Here is a 7,636-nt window from a genome sequence, read left to right on the forward strand (position 1 = left end):
AATTAATAAACATTTATCTCTTTCTCGTGAAGCAGTGTCCTTAGCTGTCCGTGGCTCTCCTCCCTGGTGGGTTGACGCATACGGGTTCCTTTGCCTTGTCGCTCTGCCTTCCCTCAGGGCCGCAGTGCCCTCTTCATCCAGACAGCAAAGGAAGAGCAAGTGGAGAAGGCATGTGGGCTTCTCCAGAAAACTGTCCTGGCTGTGACACGAGCTCTCCTGCCCAGCGCCCCTCAGCAGGACTGCCTCACTAGACACGCAGACTGCAGACAGGCTGGACTGGGAACTGAAGCCCCACCTGGGCCACGCCTCCTTCCTAGCACACCCTCATGCAAAGGAAAGGTGAGCACAGACTTTTTGTCACTAGCTACCATCTCTGTTGTTTAACTTCAAAAGAAATACAAAACAATTGGCAAACATTATTTTTTAAATTATTTTATTATTCTTATTTATTTGTTGGTTGTGTTGCATGACATGTGGGACCTTAGTTCCCTGACCAGGGACCGAACTCACACCCCTTGCTCTGGAGGGGCGGAGTCTTAACTGCTGGACCTCCAGGAAAGTCCTAGCAAAGATTATTTTTAATGAGAATAATCCAGAATAACGATGCTATTTCGAAAAGAGCACTTTCACAGACTCCTCCTAAGTGATAAAACACTTTTTGTCACAACTTCAAACTGCTCTATTTAGAAAGGAATTTGTCAATACATGTTATGACACTAAGGTCTTCATGTCTTAGGGATGTTCCTCCCTAAGTTCTTCATGTCAAGGGATACAGCAATCCTTCTGAGAACCCTCACTAAGATAATACTCCAAAATGTTCTGTGTTGAACATAGAGTTAGGTACGTGTGTGCATGCGTGGTAAATCATTTCACTTGTGTCTGACTCTTTGCAGCACTATGGACTATAGCCTGCCAGGCTCCTGTGTCCATGGGATTCTCCAGGGAAGAATTCTGGAGTGGGTTGCCATGCCCTCTTGCAGCGATCTTCCTGATGCAGGGATTATACTCATATCTCTTATGTCTTCTGCATTGGAAAGTGGGTTCTTTACCACCAGCGCCACCTGGGAAGCCCAGAGTTATTTATAGCTACAAAAATTTAATGAAAATAGTGAAAACATATTAATGAGAGAATAGTTCATTATATTACTAAACATTTGTCCAATGACATATTTATGTAGCCATTGAAATATTTATGAAGTATTAAATAATGTTTTTTTAAAAGATTTTTTTGATGAGGGCCATTTTTCTAAAGTCTTTATTGAGTTTGTTTCAGTATTGTTTCTTTTTTATGTTTTATGTTTTGGAATTTTGCTGTGAGTCATGTGGGAGCTTAGCTCCCTGACCAGGAATCAGACCCACACACTTTATGGTGAAAGGTGAAGTCTTAACCACTGCACCACTCAGCAAAGTCCCAAAACAATGTTTTTAGGAAGCTTTATATTTTAGAGCAAGTTATAAAATTTTAAGATCAGGATTATCTCAATTAAAAAAATTTTTTTAATTAAAAAGAAGCAAGTAGAAAACTACTGACTATATTAAATATTAACTTATGCTTCTTCTAGATGGTGGTTGTGTCCAGTCGCTCAGCCTGTCCAGTTCTGTGTGACCCCATGGACTGCAGCACGCCAGGCTTCCCTGTCCTTGACCATCTCCTGGAGCTTGTTCAAACTCATGTCTATTAAGTCGGTGACGCCATCCACCCATCTCATCCTCTGTCGTCCCCTTCTCCTCCTGCCTTCAATCTTTCTAATCATCAGGGTCTTTTCTAATGAGTCAGATCCTTGAATCACGTGGCCAAAGTCTTGGAGCTTCAGCTTCAGCCTCAGTCCTTCCAAAAAATATTCAGGACTGATTTCCTTTACAATTGACTTGTTTGATCTCCTTGCAGTCCAAGGAACTCTCAAGAGTCATCTCCAACACCACAGTTCAAAAGCATCAGTTCTTTGCCGCTCAGCTTTCTTTATTGTCCAGCTCTCACATCCATATATGACTACTGGGAAAACCGTACCTTTGACTAGATGGACCTTTGTTGGCAAAGTAATGTCTCTGCTTCTTAATATGCCATCCAGGTTGGTCATAGCTTTTCTTCCAAGGAGCAAGAAATTTCATGGCTGCAGTCACCATCCACAGTGATTTTGGAGCCCAAGAAAATAAAGTCTGTCACTGTTTCCATTGTTTCCATCTACTTGCCATGAAGTGATGGGACTAGATGCCATGATCTTCATTTTTTGTATGTTGAGTTTCAAGCCAGCTTTTTCACTCTCCTCTTTCACCTTCATCAAGAGGCTCTTTAGTTCCTCTTCACTTTCTGCCATTACAGTGATGTTGTCTGCATATAGGAGATTATTGATGTTTCTCCCAGCAATCTTGTGCTTCATCCAGACAAGCATTTCACATGAGGCAGATCAGGCGGTCTGGTATTCCCATCTCTTTCAGGATTTTCCACAGTTTCTTGTGATCCACACAGTCAAAGGCTTTGGCATAGTCAATAAAGCAGAAATAGATGTTTTTCTGGAACTCTCTTGCTTTTTTGATGATCCAGTGGATGTTGGCAATTTGATCTCTGATTCCTTTACCTTTTCTAAAACCAGAAATGCAAAAAAGGAAAATGGCTGTCTGAGGAGGCCTTACAAATACCTGTGAAAAGAAGAGAAGCAAAAAGCAAAGGAGAAAGGGAAAGATATACCCACTTGAATGCAGAGTTCCAAAGATAGCAAGGAGAGATAAGAAAGCCTTCCTCAGTGATCAATGCAAAGAAATAGAGGAAAACAATAGAATGGGAAAGACTAGTGATCTCTTCAAGAAAATTAGAGATACCAAGGGAACATTTCATGCAAAGATGGGCACAATAAAGGACAGAAATGGTATGGACCTAACAGAAGCAGAAGATATTAAGAAGAGGTGGCAAGAATACACAGAAGAACTGTACAAAAAAGATCTTCACAACCCAGATAATCACAATGGTGTGATCACTCACCTGGAGCCAGACATCCTGGAATGTGAAGTCAAGTGGGCCTTAGGAAGCATCACTACGAACAAAGCTAGTAGAGGTGATGGAATTCCAGTTGAACTCTTTCAAATCCTAAAACATGATGCTCTGAAAGTGCTGTACTCAATATGCCAGCAAATTTGGAAAACTCGGAAGTGGCCACAGGACTGGAAAAGATCAGTTTTCATTCCAATCCCAAAGAAAGGCAATGCCAAAGAATGTTCAAACTACTGCACAATTGCACTCATCTCACACGTTAGTAAAGTAATGCTCAAATTCTCCAAGTCAGGCTTCAACAGTACATGAACCGTGAACTTCCAGATGTGGAAGCTGGATTTAGAAAAGGCAGAGGAACCAGAGATCAAATTGCCAACAGCCACGGGATCATAGGAAAAGCAAGAGAGTTCCAGAAAAACATCTACTTCTGTTTTATTGACTATGCCAAAGCCTTTGACTGTGTGGATCACAATAAACTGTGGAAAATTCTGAAAGAGATGGGAATACCAGACCACCTGACCTGCCTCTTGAGAAACCTGTGTGCAGGTCAGGAAGCAACAGTTAGAACTGGACATGGAACAACAGACTGGTTCCAAATAGAAAAAGGAGTACGATAAGACTATATATTGTCACCCTGCTCATTTAACTTATATGCAGAGTACATCATGAGAAATGCTGGGCTGGAAGAAGCACAAGCTGGAATCAAGATTACAGGGAGAAATATCAATAACCTCAGATATGCAGATGACACCACCCTTATGGCAGAAAGTGAAGAACAACTAAAGAGCCTCTTGATGAAAGTGAAAGAGGAGAGTGAAAAAGTTGCCTTAAAGCTCAACATTCAGAAAACTAAGATCATGGCATCCGGTCCCTTCACTTCATGGCAAATAGATGGGGAAGCAGTGGAAACAGTGGCTGACTTTATTTTTCTGGGCTCCAATATCACTGCAGATGGTGACTGCAGCCATGAAATTAAAAGACGTTTACTCCTTGGAAGGAAAGTTATGACCTACATAGACAGCATATTAAAAAGCAGAGACATTACTTTGTCAACAAAGGTCTGTCTAGTCAAGGCTATGGTTTTCCCAGTAGTCATGTATGGATGTGAGAGGTGGGCTACAAAGAAAGCTGAACGCCGAAGAATTGATGCTTTTGAACTGTGGTGTTGGAGAAGATTCTTGAGAGTCCCTTGGACTGCAAGGATATTGAACCTGTCCGTCCTAAAGGAGATCAGTCCTGGGTGTTCATTGGAAGGACTGATGTTGAAGCTGAAACTCCAGTACTTTGGCCACCTGATGCAAAGAGCTGACTTATTGGAAAAGACCCTGATGCTGGGAAAGATTGAGGGCAGGAGAAGGGAATGACAGAGGATGAGATGGTTGGATGGCATCACCAATTCAATGGACATGGGTTTGGGTGGACTCCAGGAGTTGGTGATGGACTGGGAGGCCTGGCATGCTGTGGTTCATGGGTTCACAAGGAGTCAGACATGACTGAGTGACTGAACTGAACTGAACTGAACTGATACCTGAATTGCCTAGTGGTTTTCCCTACATTCTTCAATTTAAGTCTGAATTTTGCATCAAGGAGCTCATGATCTAAGTCAGGGTCAGCTCCCAGTCTTGTCTTTGCTGACTGTATAGAGCTTCTACATCTTCAACTACATATAATATATAATCAATCTGATCTTGCTATTGACCATCTGGTGATGACCAAGTGTAGAGTTGTATCTGTGCTGTTGAAAGAGGGTGTTTTCTATGACCAGCAGGTTTTCTTGGCAAAACTCAGTTAGCCTTTGTCCTGTTTCATTTTGCACTCCAAGGCCAAACTTGCCTGTTACTCCAGGTATCTGTTGATTTCCTACTTTTGCATTCCAGTCCCCTGTGATGAAAAGGACATCTCTTTTGGGTGTTAGTTCTAGAAGGTCTTGTAGGTCTTCAAAGAACTATTCAACTTCAGCTTCTTCAGTATTACTGGTTAGGGCATAGGCTTGGATTACTGTGATATTGAATGGTTTGCTTTGAAAACCGATTGAAATCATTCTGTTATTTTTGGATTGTATCCAAGTACTTCAATTTTGGACTGTTGTTGACTATGAGGGCTACTCCATTTCTTCTAAGGAATTCTTGGCCACAGTAGTAGATATAATGGTCCTCTGAATTAAATTTGCCCATTCCAGTCCATTTTAGTTCACTGAGTCTTAAAATGTGGATGTTCACTCTTGCTGTCTCCTCTTTGATCACTTCCAATTTACCTTGATTCCAGGTTCCTCTGCAATATTGTTCTTACAGCATTGGACTTTACTTTCACCATCAAACACATCCACAAACAGGCGTTGTTTCCGCTTTGGCTCAGCCTCTCTGTTCCTTCTGGAGTTTTTCCCTCCACTCTTCTCCAGTAACATGTTAGACATCCAGTGACCAATGGGGTTCACCTCTCAGTGTCATATCTTTTTGCCTTTTCATACTATTCATGGAGTTCTCAAGGCAAGAATACTGACATGGTTTTCCATTCCCTTCTCCAGTAGATGGTGGTGAAACCAAAAGTGGGATCCATCCACTTGCAGCTCAAAAGCCAATAAAGAAGGCAGGGTTGGTGGAAAGGAAAGTTCGCTTTGTTTTGGATGTTGGCAAGTGGTGGGGAAGCACAGGAGGGCAGACTCCTGTCCAAAGGCTGACCCCCCTCCACTGACAACCAGGGTACGGGAGCTTTTATAGACAGACAGAGGGAGCTCCAATGCAGAAACAGCCCAGTGAGCTCCAACAGTCACCTTGAAATTGGTCATCAGTGGTCTGACTAGTGCCACCTTGATTGTTTCAAGTACAGTTAGTCTTCAGTTCCAGGGTTGGTTTGATCCCATTTCTTTGAGGACATTTCTCGGAATTGTGGCAGCTGATGTCATAGCTACAGTCTGGTCATGTAGTTAAGTTCCCTCCTGGTGGGAGTTTCAGTATCTCTAAGACTGCTCGCAGGATAGGCTCAGAATATTGTCTATGGCCCTTGAGGAAGAACGAAAGGTCCTTCACCAAGTTTACTGACTATTACCACTTCGTCCTGTTGGCCTGTTTTCCTTTGTTTCTTCATTTTCTCACTCCCTGATTAAACTTACTCTTTGGCTAAGGTTTTTCCACAGACAGAAGTCTGACAGAGGACATGGGGGGCAAGGACCATGAGGTCCCTGCTTCATTTCAGTGGGCTATGATCATTTCTTTATTCATCCATACTACTCAGACTTTCTAAAATTAAACATATTAATACCATATTTTCAGAAATTTAAACATAAATTTGATGGATAAGGAGAATGATCTCATATAGGACAGTATTTGTCAGCAGAATCTGGGAGCATCCTTGCAGGAACTCTCCCCACGCTCCCGTATCCTGTTTCTGCAGCTGTTTTCCCCATTACTGATCTCGTGACTGCTTTTGACGTCCCCATAAGATCCCCTGGTAAACTCCTTCCATCAGCTGAGCTCGGTGCCCGGAACAGTACTGCCCTTTGCTGCTATGCCATCTGTCATTTCCTGGTAAAACACACCACTTGCTCAGATTTCAGGTCTGATCACCTCTGTGTTAAGAATGAAATGATGGAGCAGCTCACTGAAGGAGGCTGACCTGGAGCAGTGCATCTGGAAGGCTGGAGAGTGATGAAGACAGCGTTATGCTTCTGCATCTTCATGTGGGTGCAGGGGCACCAAGCCTCCACGTCCACAAGACTTGTCAGTTGCCTGAGAAAGAGAGTTCCTGGAGCTCAGCACCCGTCGTCTGGCTTTTCCAGTGCCTAGCATGTTCTGATACACGCTTGGCACTTCAAAACGTTTCACATGAGGAGGTGTGAGTAACTGTTTAGTGGTGGTGATCGATTTTTGCTAATGGAGATCAGCCAGTCAATTAATATTTTATTGAGCACCCGTGATGTGGCACTTTGTGCTTGGAGTTAGATTCCACGGAATTGTAGCAGAAGAAACAGTGGATTTGTGCATCACGCAGTGTAAATGTGAAGACTCAGGAATCTGTGGAGCCTTTCTAAGAGGTGTTTGGATTCTCCCACTAGTGATGACTGAAGGTTAGTGGTCCCAGGGCTCCTGATCCGGATTAAGCATAGTTGGGCAGACCAGGCAGAGTTTGGTCACTGTTATGTCAGGCAGTTTGCCAGGGCCCAGGGGTCACAGATGGGGGCAGGCAGCATGCAGTGTCAAAGATTCATGCGACAGCGCATCTGCCGCCGTCAGTGTGGCTCCCGGGGCTGGCTCTGTCTGAAGCCGCCTCTCAGTCCGGGAACTTAGGTGACAGTGGCCCCTTCCCACCTCTCCCTGTGCTCTGCTGTAACAGAGTCACCTGACTTTCCCTAATTAGGTCCCTTACAATCAACAGATTCTACAAGAAGGCCTTTTTGCCAGGACACACCAGGAATCTGAGTGCCCTAAGGGCAGTGGGCCTTCTCAGCACTGGTGCTACCATCCAGGGTCGGGCCATGCCTTGTCAGGGACTCATTCATGATTGCTGGAGTCAATGGTTCCCACTTCCAGGGCCTCATTCTGCTTCAGTAGGAGTGTGGCTGCACCCCAGGACCTGGAATTCCAAGTGCATCCTGTCTTGTCTTTTCTTTAGTATTTATTTATCTATTTATTTTGGCTGCCCCAGGTCTTAGTT

The sequence above is a fragment of the Cervus canadensis genome, chromosome 14, assembly GCF_019320065.1.
Source record: "Cervus canadensis isolate Bull #8, Minnesota chromosome 14, ASM1932006v1, whole genome shotgun sequence".
Taxonomy (NCBI): Eukaryota; Metazoa; Chordata; class Mammalia; order Artiodactyla; family Cervidae; genus Cervus; species Cervus canadensis.